General features: G+C 45.1%; 2 long non-coding RNA genes across 3 annotated transcripts in view; one reads left to right on the top strand and one right to left on the bottom strand.

Annotated features, from left to right (window-relative positions):
- Nucleotides 1-14,575, top strand: part of LOC139238441 (uncharacterized) — a 34,107-nt gene extending 19,532 nt beyond the window's left edge. The window contains exon 2 of the long non-coding RNA XR_011588589.1: nucleotides 13,558-14,575. This is a non-coding gene — a long non-coding RNA (uncharacterized lncRNA). The remainder of the gene's footprint in view (nucleotides 1-13,557) is intronic.
- The window catches only part of LOC139238403 (uncharacterized), a 58,425-nt gene that overhangs the window by 580 nt on the left and 40,432 nt on the right, over nucleotides 1-17,413 (bottom strand). For both annotated transcript variants that reach the window (XR_011588585.1, XR_011588586.1), the window contains exon 2: nucleotides 13,946-14,073. This is a non-coding gene — a long non-coding RNA (uncharacterized lncRNA). The remainder of the gene's footprint in view (nucleotides 1-13,945; nucleotides 14,074-17,413) is intronic.

Genomic DNA, 17,413 nt, shown 5'->3' with positions numbered 1-17,413 from the left:
TCATTTTCTCCCCCGCTCCCAGTTTCTCTCTCCCCCTCCCGTCTACTCTGGTTGGGTTCAGTTCTACAGTCCCTATGTACAGAGTGAGAATAAAATCAATGAGTCAATGATTTTCTCTCCTGGTCACGATACCTTTTTTTTTTAAATGGACCAATAGGGTGAGTCTCAGCTGGCCCAGAGTCACTAGACAAGAATCAGCACAAGACTTCCTTCAGGGGTCACTGACATGGACACAAACATGTGGTCCAATCAAAATGAAAGAGAAACTGAAGCCACGCCCACTCTTTGTTCCTGCCCAAAGTGCTGCGCATGTGCCGTGAGCCCCGCCCTATCCAAGATGGCGGACAGTGAGCCCCCTCACCCTGGCAATCACTGATCGGGCCTGTAACCGGGGGACAAACATGGGGCCTGTGGGATCTTACTCGGGGCCTCATACCTACACCAGCTGTTTATAAGGCTTTTAAACCCACCCACTGGTCCAAACCATCCCCTGCACCAAAAATCTCCTCCTGCCTCCTGACCCACCTCGCGTTAAACTGACTGACCTTTAGTTGCCCGGTTTATCCTCCTCCTGTTTTTTTTTTTAAAAACAGGGCTGTAATACTAGCAATCCTGCAGTCATCTGGCACCACCCCCATATCGAAGGAGAAATGGAAGATTATGGCCTCCGCAATTTCAACCCTTACTTCCCTCAGTAACTTCTGATGCATCAAAGTACTTTTTTTAATTGTGGTGATAGGGTGGTAGAGGCAGAAACTTTCAGGCAGTGAGTTCCAGACCCGCACCATCCACTGGTTGAAAACATAAGAAATAGCAGCAGTAGGCCATTTGGTCCCTTGAGCCTGCTCCGCCATTTAATCTGATCTGATCAGATCATTGACTCAGCTCCACTTCCCTGCCCACTCCTTTATCCCTTTATCACTCAAAAATTTGTCTATCTCTGACTTAAATATATTCAATGACCCAGCCTCCACAGCTCTCGGGCAGAGAATTCCCCAGATTTACAACCCTCAGAGAAGAAATTCCTCCTCATCTCAGTTTTAAATGGGCGGCCCCTTATTCTGAGACTATGCCCCCTAGTTTTAGTTTCCCCTATGAATGAAAATATCCTCTCCATCCATCTTGTCGAACCCCCTCATTATCTTATATGTTTCGATAAGATTACCTTTCATTCTTCTGAACTCCAATGAGTAGAGGCCCAACCTACTCAACCTATCTTCATAAATCAACACCCTCAAATCCGGAATCAACCTAGTGAACCTTCTCTGAACAGCCTCCAATGCAAGTATAAACTTCCTTAAATACGAAGACCAAAACTGTACGCAGTACTCTAGGGTGTGTCCTCACCAATGCCCTGTACAGTTCTAGCATGACTTCACTGCTTTTATACTCTAACTCCTTGCAATAAAGGCCAACATTCCATTTGCCTTCCTGATTACTTGCTGTATCTGCATACTATTGTTTCATGCAAAAGGATCCCAGGTCCCTCTGCACTGCAGCACTTTGCAATTTTTCTCCATTCAAATTATAATGTGCTTTTCTATTTTTTCTGCCAAAGTGGATAGCCTCACATTTCCCCCATTATACTCCATCTGCCAAATGTTTGCCCACTCACTTAGCCTGTCTATATCCCTTTGCAGATTTTTTGTGTCCTCCTCACAATTTGCTTTCCCACCCATCTTTGTATCATCATCAAACTTGGCTACATTACACTCGGTCCTTTCATCCAAGTCATTAATATAGATGTAATATTTGAGGTTCCAACACCGATCCCTGTGGCACCTCACCAGTTACTGATTGTCACCTGGAAAATGTCCCATTTATCCCGACACTCTGTTTTCTGTTAGCCGATCCTCTATCCATGCTAATATATTAACCCCAACACTGAACTTTTATTTGGCACCTTATCGAATGCCTTCTGGAAATCACAATACACCACATTTTCCCTCACTCTAAACCCCTTACCAATTACTTTAAATCTATGCCACTGAGTTGTTGACCCCTCTAAGGGAAATATGTCCTTCCCATCCACTCTATCTCGGCCTCATAATTTTATACACCTCAATAAGGTCTCTCCTCAGCCTCCTCTGTTCCAAATGTATCCAGAATGTTTAACCCCTATAAACTGTTCTGGAGTTTAACAAACCCCAACTATCAATGAACATGATTCAGTCCTGGCTGTGATTAACAGCAGCAACAACAACAGAATCCAACCCCTGTAGTCACTTGTGAACTCACTGGTGTCTCAGCTGGTTGAATGACTGAGTGAATCCCTTCCCCCATACACAGCCTCTCCCCAGTGAGTGTGCTGGTGTAAAATGTGATGTTTGGTTAAGTTTGCGGTCTGTAAATGCTGCCAGTCTCACAGCCTGTAACAGGAGTTTACAAAAGCCATCACTGAGTCCAGGATAGAAATTCGCAACATTCTCTCCTCCTGGTTCCTGCCCAAGGGGGCCGCGCATGCGCCCTGCTGCACCGAGCCTCTCAAGATGGCGGCCGTTAACCCGGGCCTGTCACCGGGAGAAAGCCTCGCAGCTGCCACCCCACCCGACGCAAACGGCGGACCCGTAGGTTCTTGTTTGGGCCTCAGGCCTACACCGGGTGTGTGTAAAGCAAATAATGTGGAGTTTTTTTATACTAAGTCCCGGGGCCACACTCTGTTTTTGCCCCAGAGATTCTTTAACCCGTTCCCTGGAGCTCACTCACCATCTGGTGCTGCCCGGGTGATTTACGGCAGCTCTGGACTAATGGGATAGGAAGAGGGAGGGGGTGGGGCTGGAAGGCCGAGCAGGCGGTTGGTCCTCCAACCGATCGGAGTGTGTGTGGGGCGGGGCTTGCGGCACCCCCCTCCCGACCCCGCAGTGGACGGGGCTGAGCCCGAATCTCGCTCACTGAGCATGCACGGGTGGTGGAGACGGACTTCGGTCGAACAGGTGCTTCCAGGAGGCGGTAGGAGATTGTGGGCGCAGGGGAGGATTTGGACCCGCGGGTAGGCTGAGAATCTTTATAAACACATGCTGTAGGCCTCAGGCCCCGAATAAGAGCCACAGGACTCATGTTTGCACTGCGATGACAGGCCTGGGTGAGCGGGATCACTGGCTGCCATCTTCGACAGGGCAGGATCATGGTGCATTCACTGCGATCCTGGCCAGGAACAGAGAGTGGGCGGGGCTTCAGGGTCTGTGATCCCAACCGGGTCTCATTGCCTGGGAGATGGAGCATCCTGGGCAACAGCTTTTTAAACACAACATAAGAAATAGGAGCAGGAGTAGGCCATTTGGACTCAAACCTGCTCTGCCATTTAATAAGATCATGGCTGATCTGATCATGGGCTCAGCTCCACTTCACTGCCCGCTCCCCATAACCCTGGACTCCCTTATCGCTCAAAAATCTGTTTTATCTCCGCTTTAAATATATTCAATGACCCAGCTTCCACAGCTCTCTGGGGCAGAGAATTCCACAGATTTACAACCCTCAGAAGAAATTCCTCATCTCATCTCAGTTTTAAATGGGCGACCCCTTATTCTGAAACTATGCTCCCTAGTTCTAGATTCCCCCATGAGTGGAAACATCCTCTCTGCATCTAATTTCACCCACTCCCAGGCTGCATGTGATCTTTGTGACCTAGGGAAGCCATGGGCCATGTATATATTCAGTGGGAGAGGGTGCAGCCCCTGTAGAGTTTACTGAAGGGGCTGCTCCTCAACTCTTGGATGCACTTTAGCTCCAAACTCCTAATCGTTCACCACCCGGCACGGAGTGGGGTGGGGTGGGTAAGACGGAGGATCTTCTCCTGGAGCTGCTCTTGGGCCTGGCTCAAACAGCAATTTGTAGGTCCAGGATGGGCAAGGCCCGGGATGGGTCACTCTGGCTGGCTGCCTGCCTCTCTCTCTTCCACGGACAAGAAAGGAAGGAGACAGATTAGGAAAAGGGGAGGTGCAAAGAGACCTGGGTGTCATGGTACATCAGTCATTGAAGGTTGGCATGCAGGTGCAGCAGGCGGTTAAGAAAGCAAATGGCATGTTGGCCTTCATAGCAAGGGGATTTGAGTACAGGGGCAGGGAGGTGTTGCTACAGTTGTACAGGGCATTGGTGAGGCCACACCTGGAGTATTGTGTACAGTTTTGGTCTCCTAACCTGAGGAAGGACATTCTTGCTATTGAGGGAGTGCAGCGAAGGTTCACCAGACTGATTCCCGGGATGGCGGGACTGACCTATCAAGAAAGACTGGATCAACTGGGCTTGTATTCACTGGAGTTCAGAAGAATGAGAGGGGACCTCATAGAAACATTTAAAATTCTGACGGGGTTAGACAGGTTAGATGCAGGAAGAATGTTCCCAATGTTGGGGAAGTCCAGAACCAGAGGTCACAGTCTAAGGATAAGGGGTAAGCCATTTGGGACCGAGATGCGGAGGAACTTCTTCACCCAGAGAGTGGTGAACCTGTGGAATTCTCTACCACAGAAAGTTGTTGAGGCCAATTCACTAAATATATTCAAAAAGGAGTTAGATGAGGTCCTTACTACTAGGGGGATCAAGGGGTATGGCGAGAAAGCAGGAATGGGTACTGAAGTTGAATGTTCAGCCATGAACTCATTGAATGGCGGTGCAGGCTAGAAGGGCCGAATGGCCTACTCCTGCACCTATTTTCTATGTTTCTATGTTTCTATGAGAGAGAAAACGGGGAACTACTGACCAGTTAGGCGAATACCATTTGTTGGGAAAATGCTGGAATCCATTATTAAATAAGTGGTAACAGGGCACTTAGAAAATCATGGTATGATTAGGTAGAGTTAACATGGTTTTATGAAAGGGAAATAGTGTTTAACAAATTTATTAGTTTTTTGATGTAACTAGCAGGGTGGATTAAGGAGAACAAATGGATGTAATATTTTTGCATTTCCAGAAGGCATTTGATGTAAGAATATAAGAATTAAGAGCAGGAGTAGGCCATTCAATAAGATCATAGCTGATCATCTACCTCAACTCCACTTTCCTGCACTATTCCCATATCCCTTAATATTCAAAAGTCTATCGATCTCTGTCTTGAGTATACTCAAAGACCTCTGGGGTAGACAATTCATAAGAACATAAGAATTAGGAACAGAAGTTGGCCATCTAGCCCCTCGAGCCTGCTCCGCCATTCAATAAGATCATGGCTGATCTGGCCGTGGACTCAGCTCCAATTACCCGCCCTCTCCCCGTAACCCTTAATTCCCTTATTGGTTAATAATCTATCTATCTGTGACTTGAATACCTTCAATGAGCTAGCCTCAACTGCTTCCTTGGGCAGAGAATTCCACAGATTCACAACCCTCTGGGAGAAGAAATTCCTTCTCAACTCGGTTTTAAATTGGCTCCCCCGTATTTTGAGGCTGTGCCCCCTAGTTCTAATCTCCCCTACCAGTGGAAACAACCTCTCTGCCTCAATCTTGTCTATCCCTTGCATGATTTTAAATGTTTCTATAAGATCACCCCCTCATTCTTCTGAACTCCAACGAGTAAAGACCCAGTCTACTCAATCTATCATCATAAGGTAACCCCCTCATCGCCAGAATTAGCCTAGTGAATTCGTCTCTGTACCCCCTCCAAAGCTAGTATATCCTTCCTTAAGTAAGGTGACCAAAACTGCATGCAGTACTCCAGGTGCGGCCTTACCAATACCCTATACAGTTGCAGCAGGACCTCCCTGCTTTTGTACTCCATCCCTCTTGCAATGAAGGCCAACATTCCATTCACCTTCCTGATTACCTGCTGCACCTGCAAACTAACTTTTTGGGATTAATGCACAAGGACCCCCAGGTCCCTCTGCACCTCAACATATTGTAATTTCTCCCCATTCAAATAATATTCCCTTTTACTGTTTTCCCCCCCCCCCCCCCCCCCCCAAGGTGGATGACCTCACACTTTCCGACATGGTATTCCATCTGCCAAACCTTAGCCCATTCGCTTAACCTATCCAAATCTCTTTGCAGCCTCTCTGTGTCCTCTACACAACCCGCTTTCCCACTAATCTTTGTGTCATCTGCAAATTTTGTTACACTACACTCTGTCCCCTTTTCCAGGTCATCGATGTATATTGTAAACAGTTGTGGTCCCAGCACCGATCCCTGTGGCACACCACTAACCACCGATTTCCAACCCGAAAAGGACCTATTTATCCCGACTCTCTGCTTTCTGTTAGCCAGCCAATTCTCTATCCATGCTAATACATTTCCTGACTCCGTGTACCTTTATCTTCTGCAGTAAGCTTTTGTGTGGCACCTTATCGAATGCCTTTTGGAAATCGAAATACACCACATCCATCGGTACACCTCTATCCACCATGCTAGTTATATCCTCAAAGAATTCCAGTAAATTAGTTAAACATGATTTCCCCTTCATGAATCCATGCTGCATCTGCTCGATTGCACTATTCCCATCTAGATGTCCCACTATTTCTTCCTTAATGATAGTTTCAAGCATTTTCCCCACGACAGATGTTAAACTAACCGGCCTATAGTTACCTGCCTTTTGTCTGCCCCCTTTTTTTAAACAGAGGCGTTACATTAGCTGCTTTCCAATCCGATGGTACCTCCCCAGAGTCCAGAGAATTTTGGTAGATTATAACGAATGCATCTGCTATAACTTCCGCCATCTCTTAATACCCTGGGATGCATTTCATTAGGACCAGGGGACTTGTCTACCTTGAGTCCCATTAGCCTGTCCAGCACTACCACCCTAGTGAGTGATTGTCTCAAGGTCCTCCCTTCCCACATTCCTGTGACCAGCAATTTTTGGCATTGTTTTTGGGTCTTCCACTGTGAAGACCGAAGCAAAATAATTGTTTACGGTCTCAGCCATTTCCACATTTCCCATTATTAAATCCCCCTTCACATCTTCTAAGGGACCAACATTTACTTTAGTCACTCTTTTCCGTTTTATATATCTGTAAAAGCTTTTACTATCTGTTTTTATGTTTTGCGCAAGTTTACCTTCATAATCTATCTTTCCTTTCTTTATTGCTTTTTTAGTCATTCTTTGCTGTTGTTTAAAATTTTCCCAATCTTCTGGTTTCCCACTAACCTTGGCCACCTTATACGCATTGGTCTTTGATTTGATACTCTCCTTTATTTCCTTGGTTATCCGCGGCTGGTTATCCCTTCTCTTACCGCCCTTCTTTTTCACTGGAATATATTTTTGTTGAGCACTATGAAAGAGCTCCTTAAAAGTCCTCCGCTGTTCCTCAATTGTGTCACCGTTTAGTCTGTGTTTCCAGTCTACTTTAGCCAACTCTGCCCTCATCCCACTGTAGTCCCCTTTGTTTAAGCATAGTACGCTCGTTTCTGACACAACTTCAACCATTCTGTGATCACTCATTCCGAGAGGATCTTTTACTCAGATTGTTTATTTTTCCTGTCTCATTACACAGGACCATATCTAAGCTAGCTTGCTCCCTTGTAGGTTCTGTTACATACTGTTCTAAGAAACAATCCTGTATGCATTCTATGAATTCCTCCTCCAGGCTACCCCATGCTATTTGAGTTGACCAAATATGTCGGTTAAAATCCCCCATGACTACTGCCGTTCCTTTTTCACATGCCTCCATTATTCCATTGATTATTGCCCGCCCCACTATGAAGTTATTATTTGGGGGCCTATAAACTATGCCCACCAGTGACTTTTTCCCCTTACTATCTCTAATCTCCACCCACAATGATTCAACATTTTGTTCATTAGAGCCAATATCGTCTCTCACAACTGCCCTGATATCATCCTTTATTAACAGAGCTACCCCACCTCCTTTCCCTTCTTGTCTATCTTTCCGAATCGTCAGATATCTCTATGTTTAATTCCCAGTCTTGGCCACCCTGCAACCATGTTTCTGTAATGGCCACCAAATCATACCCATTTGTAATGATTTATGCTGTCAACTCATTTACTTTATTTCGAATGCTGCGTGCATTTAGGTAGAGTGTTTTAATCCTAGTTTTTAAACCATGGTTTTTAGTTTTGACCCCTCCTACTGCCCCTTTATATTCAGTGGCCCTTTCAGAGATTCACCACCCTCTGAGTGAAGAAGTTTCTTATCTCAGTCCTAAATGGCCAACCTCTTATTCTGTGACCCCTGGTTCTCGAATCCCCAGCCAGAGGAAACATCCTCCCTCCATCTATTCTAAGAATGTTGTATGTTTCAATGAGATCACCTCCCATTCTTCTGAACTCGAGAGAATATAGGCCTAGGCTACCCAATCTCTCCTCATAGGACAAACCCCCATCCCAGGAATCAGTCTGGTGAACCTTCATTGCACTCTCTCTATGGCAAGTATATCCTTCCTCAGGTAAGGTGACCAAAACTGTACCCAGTACTCTAGGTGTGGTCTCACCAGGGCCCTATATAATTGCAATAAGATGCCTTTACTCTTGTACTCAAATCCTCTTGTAATAAAGACCAACATACCATTTGCCTTCTTAATTGGTTGCCGGACCTGCATGTTAACTTTTAGTGATTCGTGTAGAAAGACACCCAGGTCCCTCTGAACACCAACATTTTCCAATCTCTCACCATTTAAAAATGTACTCTGCTTTTCTATTTTTTCTACAAAGTGGGATAACTTCACATTTCCCCACATTATACTCCATTTACCATGTTCTTGCCCATTCACATAGCCTGTCCATATCCACTTGAAGCCTCTTTGCATCCTCCTCACAACTTACATTCCCACCTAGCTTTATAGCTTCAGCAAACTTGGATACATTACATTTAGTCCCACCATCCTCATTGATATAGATTGTGAATAGCTGGGGGCCAAGCACCAATCCTTGCTGCACCCCACGAGTTAAAGCCTGCAAACCCGAAAATGACTCGTTTATTCCTGCTCTTTGTTCTGTCTGTTAACCAATCCTCAATCCATAGAAACATAGAAAATAGGTGCAGGAGTAGGCCATTTGGCCCTTCGAGCCTGCACCACCATTCAATAAGATCATGGCTGATCATTCCCTCAGTAACCCTTTCCTGCTTTCTCTCCATACCCCTTGATCCCTTTAGCCGTAAGGGCCATATCTAACTCCCTCTTGAATATATCTAATGAACTGGCATCAACAACTCTCTGCGGCAGGGAATTCCACAGGTTAACTCTGAGTGAAGAAGTTTCTCCTCCTCTCAGTCCATTCAGGTAATATTCTATGTTTCTATTCAATGGCATTACCATCACCTAACCTGAGGAAGGACATTCTTGCTATTGAGGGAGTGCAGCGAAGGTTCACCAGACTGATTCCCGGGATGGCGGGACTGACCTATCAAGAAAGACTGGATCAACTGGGCTTGTATTCACTGGAGTTCAGAAGAATGAGAGGGGACCTCATAGAAACATATAAAATTCTGACGGGGTTAGACAGGTTAGATGCAGGAAGAATGTTCCCAATGTTGGGGAAGTCCAGAACCAGGGGTCACAGTCTAAGGATAAGGGGTAAGCCATTTAGGACCGAGATGCGGAGGAACTTCTTCACCCAGAGAGTGGTGAACCTGTGGAATTCTCTACCACAGAAAGTTGTTGAGGCCAATTCACTAAATATATTCAAAAAGGAGTTAGATGAGGTCCTTACTGCTAGGGGGATCAAGGGGTATGGCGAGAAAGCAGGAATGGGGTACTGAAGTTTCATGTTCAGCCATGAACTCATTGAATGGCGGTGCAGGCTAGAAGGGCCGAATGGCCTACTCCTGCACCTATTTTCTATGTTTCTATGTTTCTATATTTAACTCCCTCTTGAATATATCCAATGAACTAGCATCAACAACTCCCTGCGGTAGAGAATTCCACAAGTTAACAACTCTGAGTGAAGAAGTTTCTCCTCATTTCAGTCCTAAATGACCTACCCCTTATCCTATGACTGTGTCCCCTGGTTCTGGACTTCCCCATCGGTAACATTCTTCCCGCATCTAACCTGTCCAGTCCCGTCAGAATCTTGTAAGTTTTTAATGAGATCCCCTCTCATCCTTCTAAACTCCAGTGTATAAAGGCCCAGTTGATCCAGTCTCTTCTCATATGTCAGTCCCGCCATCCCGGAAATCAGTCTGGTGAACCTTTGCTGCACTCCCTCAATAGCAAGAACGTCCTTCCTCAGATTAGGAGACCAAAACTGAACACAATATTCCAGGTGAGGCCTCACCAAGGCCCTGTACAACTGCAGTAAGACCTCCCTGCTCTATAAATCAAATCCCCTAGCCATGAAGGCCAACATACCATTTGCCTTCTTCACCACCTGCTGAACCTGCATGCCAACTTTCAATGACTGATGAACCATGACACACAGGTCTCGTTGCACCTCCCCCTTTCCTAATCTGCCGCCATTCAGATAATATTCTGCCTTCGTGTTTTTGCCCCCAAAGTGGATAACCTCACATTTATCCACATTATACTGCATCTGCCATGCATTTGCCCACTCACCTAACCTGTCCAAGTCACCCTGCAGCCTCTTAGCCTCCCCCCACAGCTCACACCGCCACCCAGTTTAGTGTCATCTGCAAACTTGGAGATATTACACTCAATTCCTTCATCTCAATCATTAATGTATATTGTAAATAGCTGTGGTCCCAGCACTGAGCCCTGCGGCACTCCACTAGTCACTGCCTGCCATTCTGAAAAGGACCCGTTTATCCCGACTCTGCTTCCTGTCTGCCAACCAGTTCTCTATCCACGTCAGTACATTACCCCCAATACCATGTGCTTTGATTTTGCACACCAATCTCTTGTGTGCCACCTCTTTCAAAACCCTTTGAAAGTCCAAATACACCACAGCCACTGGTTCTCCCTTGTCCACTCTACTAGTTACATCCTCAAAAAATTCCAGAAGATTTGTCAAGCATGATTTCCCTTTCATAAATCCATGCTGACTTGGACCGATCGTGTCATTGCTTTCCAAATGCGCTGCTATTTCATCTTTAATAATTGATTCCAACATTTTCCCCACCACTGATGTCAGGCTGAGCAGTCTATAATTACCCGTTTTCTCTCCCTCCTTTTTTAAACAGTGGTGTTACATTAGCTACCCTCCAGTCCATAGGAACTGATCCAGTGTCAATAAGACCGTTGGAAAATGATCACCAATGCATCCACTATTTCTAGGGCCACTTCCTTAAATACTCTGGGATGCAGACTATCAGGCCCTGGGGATTTATCGGCCTTCAATTCCATCAATTTCCCCAACACAATTTCCCGCTTTATAAGGATATCCTTCAGTTCCTCCTTCTCACTAGACCCTCAGTCCCCTAGTACATTCGAAAGGTTATTTGTGTCAGGACCAAAGTATTTGTTCAATTGGTCTGCCATTTCTTTGTTCCCCATTATAAATCCATGCAAGTATATTAACCCCAATTTTGTTTAATAACCTGTTGTGTGGCATCTTATCGAATATGCCTTCTGAAAATCCAAATGTACAAAATTCCACTGGTTCCCCCTTATCTATTCTACTCGTTACAAACTCAAAAAACTTGGATTTGTTAAACATGATTTCCCCTGCATAAATCCGTGTTGACTCTGTCCAATCCTATTATTATTTTCTAAGTGCCCTGTTACCACATCCTTAATAATAGATTCTAGCATTTTCTGTGACTGATGTCAGGCTAACTAGTCTGTAGTTCAGTTTGTTTTCTCTCTCCTTTCTTAAATATTGGGGTTACATTGGGGCTACCTTCTGATCTGCGGGAACAGTTCTAGAATCTATGGAATTTTGGAAGATGACAACCAATGCATCCATTATCTCTATAGCCACCTCTTTCAAAACCCTAGGATATAGACCATCAGGTCCACAGGATTTATCGACTTTCAGTTCCATTAATTTCTCCAGTACTATTTTATTTACTGATTTCTTTCAGTTCCTCATTCTTGCTAGACCCTTGATTCTCCACTATTTCCGGGAGGTTTTTCGTGTCTTCTTCTGTGAAGACAGACACAAAGTATTTGTTCAATTTCTCTGCCATTTCCTTATTCCCCATTATAATTTCTCCTGTCTCAGCTTGTAAGGGACCCACATTTACTGTTGCTAATCTTTTCCTTTTTACATACCTATAGAAGCTTTTACCATCTGTTTTTATATCTCTTGCTAGGTTACTCTCATTCTATTTTCCCTTTCTTTATCAATGTATGTTGCCACATAAAAGGTTGCTATGCAAGGTAAGAGCTCATGGAGTTGGAGGTAATATATTAGCATGGATAGAGGATTGGACGGAAAACAGAGAATAGGGCTAAATGGGTCATTTTCTGTTGGCAGGCTGTAACTGGTGGGGTCAGTGCTTTGGCCTCAGCTATTTACAATTTGTATTAATGACAGATGTAGGGACCAATTGTAATGTATCCAAGTTTGCTGACAATACAAAGCTAGGTGGGAAAGTATGCTGTGAGGAGGACGCAAAGAGCCTACTAAGGGATATAGACAAGTTAAGTGAGTGGGTAATACGGTGGCAGATGGAGTATAATGTGGGGAAATGTGAGATTATTCACTTATGTAGGAAGAATAGAAAAACAGAATATTTTTTAAATGGTGAAAAACTAATAAATAAATGTTAGTGTTCAAGAGATTTGGGTGTCCTCATACAGGAAACACAGAGCTGGCATGCAATTAGCCAGCAAACAGCAAGCAATTAGGAAGGCATGTTGGCCTTTATTGCAAGGTGGTTGGAGTACAAAAGTAAGGAAGTCTTGCTACAATTGTAAAAGGCCTTGGTGAGACCACACCTGGAGCATTGTGCACAGTTTTGGTCTCCGTATCGGAGGATGGGTATACTTGCCATAGAGGGAGTGCAACAAAGGTTCACCAGATTGATTCCTGGGATGGGGGGATTGTCCTGAGGAGAGATTGAGCAGAATACACCTATATTCTCTGGCATTTGGAAAAATGAGAGGTAATCTCATTGAAACATAAGATTCTGAGGGGGATTGGCAGGATAGATGCTGACAGGTTGTTTCCCCTGGCTGGCGAGTCTAGAACAAGGGGGCATAGACTCAGGATAAGGGGTCAGCCATATAAGACTGAGATGAGAAGAATTTCTTCACTCAGAGGGTTGTTAATCTTTGGAATTCTGTGCCCCAGAGGGTTGTGGACGCTGAGTCTCTGAATATATTGAAGGCTGCGATAGATAGATTTTTGGACTCTTGGGGAATCACGAGATATAGAGATTGGGCAGGAAAGCGGAGTTATTGAATGGCAGAGCAAGCTCGAGGGGCCATATGGCCGATTCCTGCGCCTAATTCTTGTTGTCTTTTGTCTTGTCCATGCCCGGATGGCCCTGGAGAGGGAGCATGCGATGTCCACTGGTTCGCTTGGTGCCTTCCGTGACCGGTGGCACATCAGGGTACAGAGTGTCTCATCGACACTGGGAACAACATTCTGCTTTAGTTGGGAAGGTTCCCTTTGCTTTTGTTGGGACTTTGCTGCTAATTTTGGCTTCATTTAATTTGATTGGATCACATGTTTGGGGGAATAAGAGAGGAAAGAATGTTCCATAGAAGCTATAATTGCCTTTTCTGAATTTCTATCCTGTACTTACGGTGATGACTTTTTGTTAAACTCCATTTACAGAGTATTACAAGGGGAGGATTTGCAGGCGGGAAACTCAAACCAAATTATCACATCAACATCTGACAGTCACTTGATTCATCAGGAGCTGAATATCATCAGCCTTTGCATGTGGAAGGAAAAATGTTTGTCTTTTATCTGTGAGAAAAGATTTCAAACATCAGTGTGACTGGAAAAGCACCGAGACACACACACCCGAGTGAGAGTGTTCCAGTGCACTGACTGTGGAAAGAATAACCAGTTACACAGCCTGAAAAAACATCGCACCATTCACAGCAGGGAAAAACCATCCAACTGATCGTCCAACCTGGAGAGACACAAGGACACCCGCACCACGGAGAAACCGTGGGAATGTGGGGACTGTGGGAAGGGATTCAGTTCCCCGTCTCACCTGGAAACTCATCGACGCAGTCACACCGGGGAGAGGCCGTTCACCTGCTCTCTGTGTGGGAAAGGATTTGCTCAGTCATCCCAGCTTCTGACACACCAGCAAGTTCATACTGAAGAGAGGCCGTTCACCTGCATTGAATGTGGAAAGGGATTTAATGCTTCATCAAACCTCCTGGCACACCAGCGAGTTCACACTGATAACAGACCTTTTAAATGTTCTTACTGTGAGAAAAGCTTTAAAAGTACTAATGGCCTGCTGAGACACCAGCGCATCCACACTGGGGAGAGGCCATTCACCTGTTCTGTGTGTGGGATGGGATTCCCTCTGTCATATACCCTGGTGAGACACCAGCGTACTCACACTGGGGAGAGGCCGTTCACCTGTTCTGACTGTGGGAAGAGGTTTACTCTGTCACACCACCTGCTGAGACACCAGCGAATTCACAAGTGACTACAGGGGTTGGATTTTGCTGCTAATCACATCCAGGCCTGAACCATGTTCATTCTGACAGTTGGGGTTTGTTTCTACTGATGTTAATAACCCCTATAACTGGGCTGGAGATTAATATTCTGACAATCTGTTTGCTTTACTCTTCAAATAAAGTCACCCCCTTCGGGCTATTATCAAGGTTTCAAGTACAGTGAATTACTTGTACTTCTTTCAATTTAGTATATTGTATTCGCTGCTCACGATGCAGTGGTCTCTACATTGGGGAGACCAAACGCAGATTGTGAGATCGCTTTGCTGAACACCTCCGTTCAGTCCACAAACGTGACCGAGCTTCCGGTCTCTGCCATTTTAATTCTCTGTCCCACTCCCACGCCGACCTCTCTGTCCTCGGCCTTCTACACTGTCCCAATGAAGTTCAACGGAAGCTTGAGGAGCAGCATCTCATCTTTCGATTGAGCATTTTACAACCTTCCGGACTCAATATCGAGTTGAACAATTTCTGTACCAGCTGAGAGTTGTCGGGATCTCAAACGCTGTACCTGAAAAGGTGGTGGAACTGATTCCATTACTAATTTTAACAGGGAGTTGGACAGGTACTTGAGGATCAGGATCTTGTAGGGTTACGGACAAAAAGCGGTGTGTGGGACTAAACATGACGTATCTTTCAAAGAGCCAGCACAGGCACAACGGGTCGAACAACCTCTGTGCTGTAAGTTTCAATGATTCACGACTGATCTGTGACCTAACTCCATATACCCGCCTTTGCCCCATATCCCTTAATACCTTTGGTTGACAAAAATCTATCAATCTCCGATTTAAAATTAATTGACCTAGCATCAACTGTTGTTTGCGGAAGAGAGTTCCAAATATCTACTACCCTTTGTGTGTAGAAATGTTTCCTAACTTCACTCCTGAAAAGCCTGGCTCTAATTTTTAGGCTGTGCCCGAGCCCTAGATTCCCCAAACACCGGAAATAGCTTCTCTCGACCTACCCTATCAGTTCCATAGAAACATAGAAAATAGGTGCAGCAGTAGGCCATTCAGCCTTTCGAGCCTGCACCACCATTCAATAAGATCATGGTTGATCATTCACCTCAGTACCCCTTTCCTGCTTTCTCTCCATACCCCTTGATCCCTTTAGCCGCAAGGGCCATATCCAACTCCCTCTTGAATATATTCAATGAACTGACATCAACAACTCTGCGGCAGAGGATTCCACAAGTTAACAACTCTGAGTGAAGAAGTTTCTCCTCATCTCAGTCCTAACTGGCTTACCCCTTAGCCTTAGACTGTGTCCCCTGGTTCTGGACTTCCCCCAACATCGGGAACATTCTTCCTGCATCGAACCTGTCCAGTCCTGTCAGAATTTTATATGTTTCTATGAGATCCCCTCTCATCCTTCTAAACTCCAGTGAATACAGGCCCAGTCAATCCAGTCTCTCCTCATATGTCAGTCCTGCCATCCTGGGAATCAGTCTGGTGAACCTTTGCTGCACTCCCTCAATAGCAAGAATGTCCTTCCTCAGATTAGGAGACCAAAACTGAACACACTATTCCAGGTGAGTCCTCACCAAGGTCCTGCACAACTGCAGTAAGACCTCCCTGCTCCTCGACTCAAATCCCCTAGCTATGAAGGCCAACATGCCATTTGCCTTCTTCACCGCCTGTTGTATCCGCATGCCAACTTTCAATGACTGATGAACCATGACAACCAGGTCTCGTTGCATCTCCCATTTTCCTAATCTGCCGCCATTCAGATAATATTCTGCCTTCGTGTTTTTGCCACCAAAGTGGACAACCTCACATTTATCCACATTATACTGCATCTGCCATGTATTTGCCCACTCACCTAGCCTGTCCAAGTCACCCTGCAGCCTCTTGGCATCCTCCTCACAGCTCACACCACCACCCAGTTTAGTGTCATCTGCAAACTTGGAGATATACTCAATTCCTTCATCTAAATCATTGATGTATATTGTAAATAGCTGGGGTCCCAGCACTGAGCACTGCGGCACCCCATTAGTCACTGCCTGCCATTCTGAAAAGGACCCGTTTATCCCGACTCTGCTTGCTTCCTGTCTGCCAACCAGTTCTCTATCCACGTGAGTACATTACCCCCAATACCATGTGCTTTAATTTTGCACACTAATCTCTTGTGTGGGACCTTGTCAAATGCCTTTTGAAAGTCCAAATACACCACATCCACTGGTTCTCCTTTGTCCACTCTACCAATTACATCCTCAAAAAATTCTAGAAGATTTGTCAAGCATTCCCTTTCATAAATCCATGCCGACTTGGATTGATCCGGTCACTGCTTTCCAAATGCGCTGCTATTTCATCTTTAATTGATTCCAACATTTTCCCCACTACTGATGTCAGGCTAATCGGTCTATAATTACCCGTTTTGTCTCTCCCTCCTTTTTTTAAAAAAGTGGTGTTACATTAGCTACCCCCCAGTCCATAGGAACTGATCCAGAGTCGATAGACTGTTGGAAAATTATTATTAATGCATCCACTATTTAGGTCCACTTCCTTAAGTACTCTGGGATGCAGACTATCAGGCTCTGGTGATTTATCGGCCTTCAATCCCATCAATTTCCCCAACACAATTTCCCGACTAATAAGGATTTCCTCCTTCTCACTAGACCCTCGGACCCCTAGCATTTCCGGAAGGTTATTTGTGTCTTCCTTTGTGAAGACAGAACCAAAGTATTTGTTCAACTGGTCTGCAATTTCTGTGTTTCCCATTGTAAATTCACCCGATTCTGACTGCAAGGGACCTACGTTTGTCTTCACTAATCTTTTTCTCTTCACATATCTATAGAAGCTTTTGCAGTCAGTTTTTATGTTCCCAGCAAGCTTCCTCTCATACTCTATTTCCTAATTAAACCCTTCGTCCTCCTCTGCTGAATTCTAAATTTTTCCCAATCCTCAGGTTTGATGCTTTTTCTGACCAGTTATATTTTTACTCCAGACAGGGATGTATAATTGTTGAAGTTCATCCATGTGATCTTTAAA

Source organism: Pristiophorus japonicus, chromosome 2, assembly GCF_044704955.1.
Source record: "Pristiophorus japonicus isolate sPriJap1 chromosome 2, sPriJap1.hap1, whole genome shotgun sequence".
Lineage (NCBI taxonomy): Eukaryota > Metazoa > Chordata > Chondrichthyes > Pristiophoridae > Pristiophorus > Pristiophorus japonicus.
Note: the sequence above shows the minus strand (reverse complement) of the source record. Positions and strands in the feature narration are given on the sequence as shown.